Source organism: Aedes aegypti, chromosome 3, assembly GCF_002204515.2.
Source record: "Aedes aegypti strain LVP_AGWG chromosome 3, AaegL5.0 Primary Assembly, whole genome shotgun sequence".
Lineage (NCBI taxonomy): Eukaryota > Metazoa > Arthropoda > Insecta > Diptera > Culicidae > Aedes > Aedes aegypti.
This window is the reverse complement of record NC_035109.1, coordinates 387,149,470-387,161,879: the sequence shown is the minus strand read 5'-3', so window position 1 is coordinate 387,161,879 and position 12,410 is coordinate 387,149,470. Positions and strand designations below refer to the sequence as shown.

At 38.5% G+C, this 12,410-nt stretch overlaps 1 protein-coding gene across 1 annotated transcript in view; it reads left to right on the top strand.

The window, feature by feature from the left end:
* Positions 1–12,410, top strand: part of LOC110679354 (roundabout homolog 1-like) — a 491,376-nt gene that overhangs the window by 267,704 nt on the left and 211,262 nt on the right. The gene's annotated exons all lie outside the window — the stretch shown is intronic.

The window sequence follows — 12,410 nt, the reverse complement described above, 5'->3', positions numbered from 1 at the left end:
TGATGATTAACTCCTGACGTGCCCAAGCAGCCGTGTAACCCAATTTTTACTATGGATCTCTAACTCGGTATCGAGATATGGAATATCGAGTAAAGGAGAGTCGACTGAACTTCCGAACATGAACTATTACTACAAAAGTGTGGCATAGAACCGTCAACTGATAAGTAGATCAAAAACCGAATGAGTAGTGTGGTTCAAACAAGGCAACAGTGTTACGTTAAAAATAAAATCTCGCACTGTTGTTCGTAGGCACGCTCAGGAGAGTCGAATTGGGCATCTAAGAGAGTCGAAGGAGATGTAGAGTTGTGAAGGAGAATATGCAGTCGTGACGGACTTTGATTTCAGGTTAGCCGATTGCGCTGCAGAATCGTTTGTTAACGTGCCCAGTCTAGCGTATTGGGAGCCGTGGGATCGAAGCCCACAAGAACGATTCCATTATTTTTTTTACAATTTTACATCTCAATTTGTCCAAATTGATTTTTTGTTACATATAGGTATTCTACTAAACAGCTCGAAGATTTAAAATTGTCAGCTGATGTTGGTTTTCCATGTTGCCAGCGCCTATGTTTAGCGAATTGTGAAGTTATAGCTTGAAACCTGGATCCTGAGATTACATCAAAATTGGTATCTTAAGATTACAACAACCAACCTACGAATCATGAAGAATTAATAAGATCCTGATAAATGATTATACAATTTGGAGTTTTCTTATATTAAAAGCATGTTGCATTTCGCCAGCCAAGTGTGGCTCTGTGAGACCGACGTGAGCGAAAAACTCAACAATCTATGGAGCTTAATCCATGAAATGGTGAGTGAAAAAGTGCGATTATGAGAGGGTGATGGATGAGAAGAACGTGGTCAGACGTCGGATCTGCTACCAGGCTGAACAAAGAGCGGTACATGGAAGCAAGATCAACCGAAGAGCGAATCCATCGCAGAAACCAAAAAGGAGTATGACGAATATGTGATAACCAAGGCGCAAAACAGTATGGAACAGAACGATATGCGATTATTTTATAAAACTGTCAATGGCGTATGAAAAAGGCAGTGCCGTTCCTTTCATGTGAAACGACCGTGAAGGTTACTTGCTAACAAAATAAACGATGGTGACTGCCAGGTGGAGAGAGCACTTCGAAACGTGGCCGAATGGTGGGAACAATAGAGCATCAGAGAACAGGAAGACCAAGGAGAACCAGACTGTCGTTCCACCAGACGTTGGCAGAAACTACACGTTGCTACTGAAGTCGACGAACGTCGATTAGTGATAACACGGCAACGCGGAGCTACTCAAATTTGATTTGTTTTAACGCAAAACCGTAGTTGAGCCCAATAACCCAAATTTGGCTAAATCTCCAAGGCCTCCATTAGGTACGTTGCCTTTAAAGCCATAATAAAAATTTACTTAAATTAGGTTTGATTCAACCCAAGCTTGAGAAAAATGCATTTCACCCATATTTGACTTATTGTGCCAAACTTCCCCCATTAGGTAGGTGCAGCTCACTCTATTTTTGACAACTTTGGTGGGGAGGAGAGAAAATACCGAGAGATTTTGGGTTGAGAGAATAATCGATATACTTAATTTTGGGTAAAGTTAACGAAAAATTAGGTAATCTGTTTTTTCCGTGTAGGCCTTGCCATCCGAGAAGGCATACATTTCGTTACTGCTCGCCTTTACGCATCATTCCAGGAAACCGTTGTGTCGATATACATATTGCCGAGTTCAACTCTGTGTCAGACCGCACAAGATGAACTTTACGATCAACTGAAAGGCCCGACACTGGTAGATTTTAACGCTCACCACATCGCAAATCTACTAATACAGCACGACGACCGAACTGTGGCGCACGTTCAACACACGACGTGGAAGACAACAAAACCGTTCAGTTGTTCTCAAACGATCTAACGGATTTACGAACAACCCCGAAGAAGTAGCGAAAGAACTGACGACGTACTACGACAAAAGATCGGCGACATCTAGTTACCATCCATCGTTTCAGATGACAAAAATGGCAGCTAAAACTGCAAACCGCCGTGAAGGCTGTATGTAAATGGGCGAAAAGTGTCGGCTTCGCAATGTTTGCGGCAAAGTCCGTCCCGAAAACTAGTCGGCTGAGGGTTCTAGGTGTCACTTTGGATCGAACCTTGACATTTAAACCACATTACAAAAGATGAAAGCATGTGAGCCACATCTATGGATACTTCAGATGATTGGGACAGCCATCCGTATTCTAGTGAAGAACAGCCGAAACACCACCCTTTCGGCAGAAGTTTCAGCTTCCCTTAATTCGGCTTCGGATCGTTTGGAGGAACTCACATGCATGGCATTTCCTGCTGTCGGTCAACTTGTGAGGCAAGGCGACCGTGCTTGAAACGGACGGAAACCCTCGATTCTATGGGAGGTGAGGAGTAGTATTCGGGCCGGTGACCCACCGGAGAAATTCTACCCAGTCGTCTACAACTCGACCGTCACTGGCGGGTCAAACTGTGAAGACACGGTAGGAGGCGCTTATTTATTATAACAATGGCATCTCCGAAACGTTTAAATAGCAGAAGGAATGCAACGTTTTTTTTTTTTTTTGCAGAAGCGTATGCGATAAAGAACTTGGTTTCAATTCCTAACAAACGACATAAGGTTGTGATCCTCACGAATACGCAAGGTGGCGGGATATTCCAAGCACCCGTGGGTTCTAAAGATCCAGCACATAGTGCGAAATACAAAAATGATGAATTCTGTTGGACCCCGGAACATGCTGGCATTAGCGGAAATAATCAAGCTGATGGCTTCGCCAACGCGGCAACACAGCAGCCGGCTATCGACACTCCTATCACCGACAAAGAGACCGTTTTGTCTCAAATTCCGAACAGACTCATATTCCGAACACTCGCTTTTTGTATGGCGATTTGGTTGAAATGTTTCGCTGAAATATGTCACCAAATAACAAGGAAATGGCAGTCAATTGCAATTCAATTTTAACGTCTCCAATATAATTTATACCGCGGGAGTAGTGATGATTCTCTAGTTTGAGACCAGTAGAACAAGCTCAGCTCGTCTTGCTGGGTAGATATTTGGGAAGGCAAAAGCAAGACGGTTTGTTTTCGGGACGCCAAGAAGTTTTGCTGTCAGTGTCAGTTTTGTGTTCAGTCGAGGAAGGATTACCAACTGGTGAGTTCGTTTCATGCTTGTGATAATACATTTTTTCTTGAAAGCGTAACTTTTAAGTAATATTAAAACAAACTTTGTATGGTTCGTCACTATAAGTGTCGGCATTATGCTTTTTTCTTATACAATTTCAATATACAGTTAACTCTCCCTTACTCGATATTGAAGGGACCATCGAGTTAGGGAGGTATCGAGATACAGAACACATATTTTTCAAATTTTAAACTTTTTATTATTATGACAAAATACATTCAGAATAGTTATTTTCACGTGAAAAACAATACAATTTTACCACATTTACCTTTGTGACACTTTTTTACCGACCAGCAAAAATTAAAAATTTGAGCACCCAGAAATTGGCAGTAAACTTTATTTTACTATTAATTTGATCATAATAATCAAATTCATGAAATTTATTAACGTTTGGAGGACATTTGGAACTTTTCATGAAAATATCGAGTTAGAGAGGTAAACTTACTTGGGAAACTGAAACAGATAGCATCGAGTTAGGGAACATCGAGTTAAGCCTTAAACACAATGTGAACGGCAGCACGGTACAACGGCAAAACGGCAAGCCCATCTTGATTTATACTTTACTTGTCAAGTACATGTTGAATCTGTTGTAGTCGACATTGATCAAAACATCGACATGTCATTCAAATCGGTGTTGCCGTTTTGCCGTTCTTGCCGTATTGCCGTTGCATTGTGTTCGACCCTTTAGGGAGGTATCGACTTACAGAGGTATCAAAGCATGCTAGATTGAAGGGACCGCGCTTTCCATCGAGTTAGGGGAAATATCGAGATACAGAATATCGAGAAAGGGAGAGATGACTGTACATATATTTTTCTCTTTTTGACATTATTAAAAATTATCTTTTGAATTGTTCGACATTGTGAATGTTGACGTATTTTTTAAAACTTCTACCATATCGAGACAAAATGCACAGTAATACTCATGTAATTTTCAAACAAACTATGTATAGTTCGTCACTACAAGTGTCGGCATTATTCCTGTTTCATATAAATTAAAATATATACATGTAATTTTCAGTTTTCGTCATTAATAAAAACATCTTTTTAACTGTTCTACATTATAGATGTTGACGTAGTTTTTAAAGCTTCTACCAAAAACTTCTCGAGACAAAAATACAAAACTAGCTTTAAAAATAAGTCGTATATTTCCCCCTTGTCCATGGATCGCATCATCGACCAGAGGTGACTCCAAGATCTTTTCGTGTATCACTAATAAACACCCTTCCCGTGGTGATTGTGGAGATGCAGAGGTATTCTCGGTCTCTAGAAGCAACAATCATTACACCCTAACATTCCTTCCCCATCCCAACTGACTGTAAGGACTTGGCCGGCGCCGTTATTGATCAATAATATTAGATCTGCTGAAATTGTGAGTTCTTTTTGATCCTTTGACCTTGACGCTTGCTGCTGGGCAGTGCGTCAAGAAAGCCAAGTTTTTTTTTCCTTTTCGGGTCGCGCGCCTTATTTTCTGAGTGCTTTTATATAGCCGAGCAAACGAGTGAGGCTGAGAGTGGATTGTAGCTGCACAGTGAAGGATAAAGGATCAATTGGTGAGCTCGTTCCATGCTACTATTTCTAATCTATAAAATATGTATGACTGCACATTTAATCGTTACAATTGTGGGACGTAAATATGAATTTTCAACAAACTATGAATTGTTCGTCACTGTGAGTGTCGACACAAACTCTGATTCATGAATTATTTATGTTTCACATTTTATTTTAAATTTTCAGAACACCCCTTTTTACCTTTATTTTTGTAATTAAAAAAAAAAACTTTGAATGGTTCGACACTACAAGTGTAGACTTGCGAAAAATTCACTTTATTCAACAAACTTTGGATGGTTCGCCACTGTAAGTGTCGGCATAAGAATAAGAGTGTTCTATGATGTTCCAACCAATCAAGTTTTTTGTAACTTTTCAAATAAGTAAAATATAATAACACATGCTTTCGTCCTGACAGCTGTAGGAATGTTACATTTAGGTATTTGTTCAACAAACTTTGAATGATTCATCACCTAAAGTGTCGGCATAATTTTCCCCTACGTAGAAATTGTTCATATCAAATGAAAATATCATATTTACAAATAAGCATGTATATATCTCACAAATCATTATTTATCATGGTCTAATCGCTTATCAAAGTGAATCCTGTGCCCCAACGATCCTCCCCATTAACAAACATCCCTCCCAGTAACCTTTGTGGAGATGCAGAGGCAAACACGGTCTCCAAATAGCAAAGGTTACACACTAACATTCCTTCCCCCAATCCCACCTGACTGCAAGGACGTGGCCGGCGCCGTTATTGACCCTGTATTAATAGAGGCACTGAATTATGCACATTGAAGAAGATTATGGCCAATCCCAGCCAAACTTCTAGTTGATTCTTTGTGCATTTTCACTGACTTCGGTCAATCACGGAATAGCAACCATTGATATGTGTAGTCAGTCTAAGCTAAGCTAAGCTAATAATATTAGATCTGCTAAAATTGCACTTCGAGAGTAAATGGAAACTCCCATCCCTTATTCATTTGGATCGTAGTGCAATTCTTACCAGTTCCGATCAATCACGGAGTAGCAACCATTGACATGTACAGTCAGTCTATGCTATGCTATGCTATTTTTTCAGTTTAGTGTCTTTATAAACGTGAGTAGGGGTACAAGTCGACCATTGTGGCAGCCATTGTTGGATTCCGAGATGTTTCACCTTTAGTGCGACTTTACTCGTTCTGAAAACGTACGCACACAATCCGGGCATTTGTTAAGATGTTAGGGTTCATAATTTCAAAATGGCAAATTTTTACACCTACCCACCCCGTTGTATCGCATTTTGAAGGAAACCTTATACCACTCACCCCCCTTCCCCCCAGACGGTTACGTAATTTGTGGTTGCCGCATAACGTTTGGTAGAATTTTAATTCAAACGCCTGGTTTGGTCTTATAAAACAGGGGTGGTCGTTTTTCCTTCACTAGTTGATTGAAGTTTAGGTCCTTCAATAAGCTTTTTAAGGACAAATTGACCATATTTTTGAATGTAATACAAACTATGCTAGAAGTTGGCACAATGTGATAGTTTCAAAAATTTGATTATTTTGTCGACCTATAAAATGACCTTGAAAACCGCACAAAATTGCAACAAAAAAGCGAAACACATTTTTATACGTTTTTACGATTTTCTTGAGAAAAACACAATAGAATATTTAAAAAGCTGCATACCTATAAGTCTCACAATAATCCCTGGAGCTTGAGCTTGATTGGCCGCCCGTGGTTGGTACTCCAGTATCACCTGATCAGCTGTACTTATACAAAGAACGAACCGAATTACTGCTTGGGATTAACAGACACCCTCAGTGTAAAAGTGCTGGTGATCTTTTATTTTGAGGCAACAATGGCGCCTGCCACGTCAGAATGCAGGAAAGGAGGAGGAATTGATGATGCATTAAACTGGCTCCCAAAAAAGACTGTATATCCCAAGTAACAATTTCAGTTTTTGATCTTAGATGTTATTTATGGAGGTTTTGTTAGAAATGTATTCATTCCTAACAGATTTAATAAAGCATTGCAAAGTGCCAAACGTTATTTTCTGTAAAACCCACTTGAAAATGCTTTGTAGATATCTACAAGAGCTCCCGTTAAAACTTATTTGCTGGCCACATTTTTTGATAATAAATTGTATTTTGAAGGAGCTGTGTAGTGTCTATTAAAACCTATACTTAAAACTTCATCTTGCTTGTCTTGTCAAGGCATAAGTATAACTTCTAAGACTACGCTAAGTCATGTTAAAGCCTTCTTAAATGCATGTTAAATGCAGTCTGCGTGTAATTATCAATATTATTATGTTGATAATGATAATCACGAAGTGAATTATGTATTTATCTGAACGCAAACATAGGAATGGCAGATATTACTCTCGAAGAATTAACAGACTGTCGCATATTATTCCCATACTTGCCTGAACTTCCCGTTCTAGTGGGACAACTATGCTGGACACAACAGCTGAGCTACACGAAAAAAGCTTTCATTTTTCAGGCACTTATCACTTACCGTTTTCATCAATACAACCGATCAAGCACGATGGGCTTTATTATAACAATTCATTCCAATCAAACAGTTAGATATATAACGACACAAATTTACTAAAATGAATTGTATCACAAAATTGAATCTTCCGATTTGTTTATCTTTTTGACAGTACTAGCTTTCCTGAGTGCATTAAGTTTAAGTCAAGGCTCCCAAAAAAACAATTTGTCTTAGTGTAGAACGAATATTCTGATTTAGGAATATTTTAGCCAGTGAGGGTTTTGCACACGGGTTCTTAAGATCAAAAGCGTTTATGAATGATTATATTGTTCGGAATAACCATCAACCATCCCAGACAAGACCAGCAAGATTTAACTGGATGGAATCCATTTTTACTGTCGCCGTTTCGGATTGATAATTACAATATGCGTGGGAAATTTCAATTTATGATTGAGATGAGCATGAAATCATTCTGAAAATGGAATGGAGTCAAATATTGGATAGCCAATAATGATGTCGTAATTATGGCGCGTTGCTGTAAATCGAAAAATTTTATTATTATTATTTTACTGGTGGAATGTAAATTTTTATTGGCAGGAATTTCACGCGATCGTAAGGAAATTTTCTGCCACGCAAAAAATGATTATTTTAATTGATTATTATGAGTCGGCATACATCATGATGGTTTCAATATAAAAAAAAGGTTATGGTTTATAAACAAATTATTGGTTAATGTTTGTTCAATCATAAGCTCTTAACATTGGTTTTATTCCGTGTATTAGGATATCGTAAAAGATTTAATAAGGCAAGTTGAGCTCAATAAGGCTATACAATAGCTCTTATGAATGTTTTATAGCATACTACAAGGGTAGATGTATTCATACGATACAAAACTAAGAAGTTTAGAAACGGTTTTAAGGTATAGTCTTAACAATCTCCTGTAGTGTGGGCCTTTTCGGGCTTAACGGAGTTTTTTCAAAGGTTTATTAAGGTCATTAAGACTAATAAGTTCTAAAATGAGTTTTAACGATATGGTGGTAACAACAGCTTGTAGTAAATGAAAAAAAACTAAAAATGTTACTTGGGATGCCACTACATCTACGCCAGTTCATGCGGGAAGGTGTAGGGCCGGTATAACGTTGATATATAGGAAGTGGTGGGTTGTTTGTTGGGTGATCTGGCCTATGATAATTTTTAAAACTTTTGGAGGAGCAACATTTTTTGAGTGCGGAAGGCACCCTTAAAAAATGTCAACTATTTTAGAAAGCCACCCTCTCCCCTAAAATGCTACATAATTTATGGGTGACCCCTTAGTTAGAGTAAGGCGGGGCAAAAGCTAGATCTTGGTGCCATAATCAAAATTTCCGGAAGAACAATAGCAGTTGAAAAGAAATAAATACCACACAGTGAACCTTCAACATATTGGCTATACAGTCGACTCTCCACAACTCGATGTTCTATAACTCGATATACTCTATAACTCGATGGATTTTTCGATCCCTTCAAATTTCCACACATCGTGCTCTCCATAAGTCGATATTTCTGTAACTCGATATCTCCACTAGTCGATGTCACGTGAGAGGGAAATTTCTCTCCATAACTCGATATCTATTTTAAAATCTTTCTTATTTGGGGAAATGTGGTCTCATTCTTGTTTGGAGATGAAAAAATACTTGCAAGTTGTAATAAACACATTAAAATGAAAAAAAAATGGTAAGTAAAAATAATGTGGTTTTTCGAGCATTTTGATTTTTTTTTTCAAATAATAGTTTATAAAGTACAATCAACAAAATAATATTACTTTCTTACAGAGGTCATTATTGATGTATTAGAAATACAGAAATTTGTTCCTCCGATTTTGTGATTTTTTGTTTCGGTACATTCTATAACTCGATAATTCTATAAGTCGATGGTCCCTTGAATATCGAGTTATGGAGAGTCGACTGTACTTGCTTTTAATAATGAATCGTGGTTTACGGCTAACCAGCCGAGTGGAAGTTTAACAACTACCGAAAAGCTAAACTTTACATATAATTTGCGGTTGGATTAGATGGACAAATTGATGTGAAGATTTGTGAAAATGTTACACGTCTTCTCAGTGAGAATCGAACTCACGACTCCCTGATCTCTAGTTAGGGCGCGTTACCCCTACGCCATAAGAGGACTCATGAACGTAGAAGTTAACCTGAATTCGATTTCAGCTCAATAATCAAGTGGTCATCTTTTGCAAAGTCCTCTTTCTTAAAATATAATGCGCTCTCGGGCTAAAATAAAAAATAAAATAAAAGATCTTAAAAATAAACTCTTGCCCCATTCGAACTTTTGCCGTACTTTACACTACTGGTCTACATCCATGCGTGGTACCGTTCAACAACGGACCTATAAATCTTTTGGTTCATTCAAAAGACTGAATTGACTATTTGAACCCAGAACCTTCGGATGGTCGTGGTCACGAGATTCCATGTGTTTAAAGCACATGAAAAATGCAACCTAATAGCGTCGGATAACTTTCTACTAGTTGAACTTTACGTAATCAACTGAGAGCTTTCGAATCACTTTGCACATTTTAATACAGCTGAAAACGCTCCTTCGCAGAACATTTGCTCCCGATCTTCAATCGGAAAAGTTTTGCAATATCGTCTCACATCGCGGCCCCCCAACTCCTTCGTTCTGGCGGAAGAGACGTCGAGATGGCATTATGGCACCCATCAGTTGATGTCTCTATGGCGTCCTCAGCGTCGTCGTCGTGCTCACGCAAGTTTCGAGCAGTCGTCGTCGTGAAAGGCGCCATGGAAAGATAAACATAATCATATTCGCTTGGATTCCACGCACATATTTTTTGCCGGTCCCGTTGACGTTCTCGCCGCACAAAAGTTGTTTGGTGCGATAAGGAAATTTTGCCCTCCCCTTCGAGGTCCCACCAACCAGCGGAAGCAGCTTTCACGCGTTCTGTTTGTTCGTCTTGGGCTTCCGTGTGGGACTGGGTTTTTGAGGAGGAAGTCTTCAAGAAAGCGGAAACGAGCTGCGAAAGCGACTTTATGCCATGAATGAAGTTTGCTTCTAGCTTCGGTACACAAACTACTTGTGTAGTTACGCTTTTTTTGTTTGTTTATTTGCCTCATTGTGTGGAGTCGTTATTTACCCTTGAGCGCGCCCTCTTTCGTCCCATATTTTTTTTTCTTGGAATTCATTGATTTGAGAAACCCATTGATAGTGAGTCAGAGACGTCTTCGGATAGGGGTAACATTGTGTTGGTTTGCGTTCCCGAAAGCTTCATATACCCGACCAAACTAAAAGCTTCTGACACGCTGAATAGCTAGGTGTTTATCGCTACGGTCTGAACTACTAACAATATAAGAAACAACATCCGCCCTCCAACAGCTCCTAGTGTAAACCAGGTGAGCAGAAAGTGGTTCATATGGTTGCTGTAGCACCGCAAACTTGTATGAATACAAAGCACCACCCACAGGAACAGTTGGCTGCAAAAAAAAACAACAGAATTGATATAGAAAAGTTTATATTTCATTTTCATTCCGTATTCCCCCGGTGAAGAAAGGCGAAACAAGAGTGCACACGCAACAATCAGCAGTGTACTTACTTTTATGGATTCTTGTTTGTCTTGGAGTTTTTTGAATCAAGTTTAAAAGTTTCGGTGAGTTTAGAGATCTTTTCCGGAGAAGCAATTGGATCGAACTTGAGTGGAAATCAGCACCTTTTTGGGAAGAGTTCATAAGGCCACTGTGTGTACAAGAAGTAGCCTTTTGAGTAAAGTTTTCTAATGAACATGAAGCTTTGAGCAACTCAGATAACTTTTGATGATGTTCCGTGAATTGACAATGAAGTATGTCTTCTGGAATTCCTGCTTCCATGTGCCATTAGGGCGGTTCAAAATTAAGAAATGTTTGTGAATCTAATCTCCCATATACTCCTTACCATTTTTACCATAAACATAGTGTTCTGTGAAATTTTCAGCTTTCTAGGTGGCGATTTAAAGGTGGCCCAAAAACAATGCAGGTTTAAATGGAAATTACTATGGAGAAATTTTGAGATATTTTCCAAACACGCTAGTAATGTAAGTATAAACCTATTATGCTATAGCAAAAACTCATGCTTTAAACCATAATAAAGAAATTTGCTGAAGAGAGAAATTCAATCCGACGAATAGCAGAAGAGATAATTATGAGTTTGTTTGCTATTATTTAGCTTAATATGGGATTATAGCCCTGCAAACATGTACAAAAATCCCAAACAATATTAACTCTATGGGGATTTGTTTCTTCAACAACATCCTTCATTAAGGTTTGAAGAATTAGTTGCCAATATGGGATGATAAGTTTCTACTTACATTACAGTACTAGCATGTTTGGGACATTTCTCCATAGTAATTTCCATATAAACCTACATTGTCTTTGGACCACCTTTAAATTGCCACTTAGAAAGCTGAAAATTTTACAGAATAGTATTTTAATGGTAAAGGTGGTAAGGAGCATATGGGACTCCATATATCCCATAATGGGAGATTGGATTTTCAAACATTTTTTTAAATTTGAATAGACCTAATGTGCCATACATACATCAAACATCAATACATCAAACAACAATACATCAAACACTGATGTGCGGAGTTTAGTTTTCGGAAAATTAGAACCCAATTACCACCTATTATACACAAAATAATAACAAATTACCAGCTGATTAGAAGACATTCAAATGTCATGTGCGTATAATGAAGTGATTCCTCGGAAAAGCGGCCCTACATCAAAACGAAATACCCGCGGAAAGTGAAACGTTACCCGGACGACCGTGGCGAAGTAAAAATAATTAGCGATAATATTCCGGCGAATTATTATTAATTCAACGGCCACAAATTGATTCCCATCACGCAGGTAATCAATTACACATCATCGCGGCGGGTGCCAGCTATGCGCTATCAAGTGGAGCATGCCCTCTTAAATAAAGTTACACAAATCCGGGCTCTTCTGGACCAACACACCATTTTCACATATTTAGAAACATCGATTTTGTGTTCATTTCTGCTTAATTTTCTAAATCTTCACGACGCACAAAAATGCTCAGTCGGAGCTTTTTTATGCGTGATATTGTTTTCAAAATAGAAGGAGAAATCATCCCCGAAATAGTATAACGGTTACACATTAGATGTTTTCTGTGCGAATCGTGCTCAATTTTGTGTAACTTC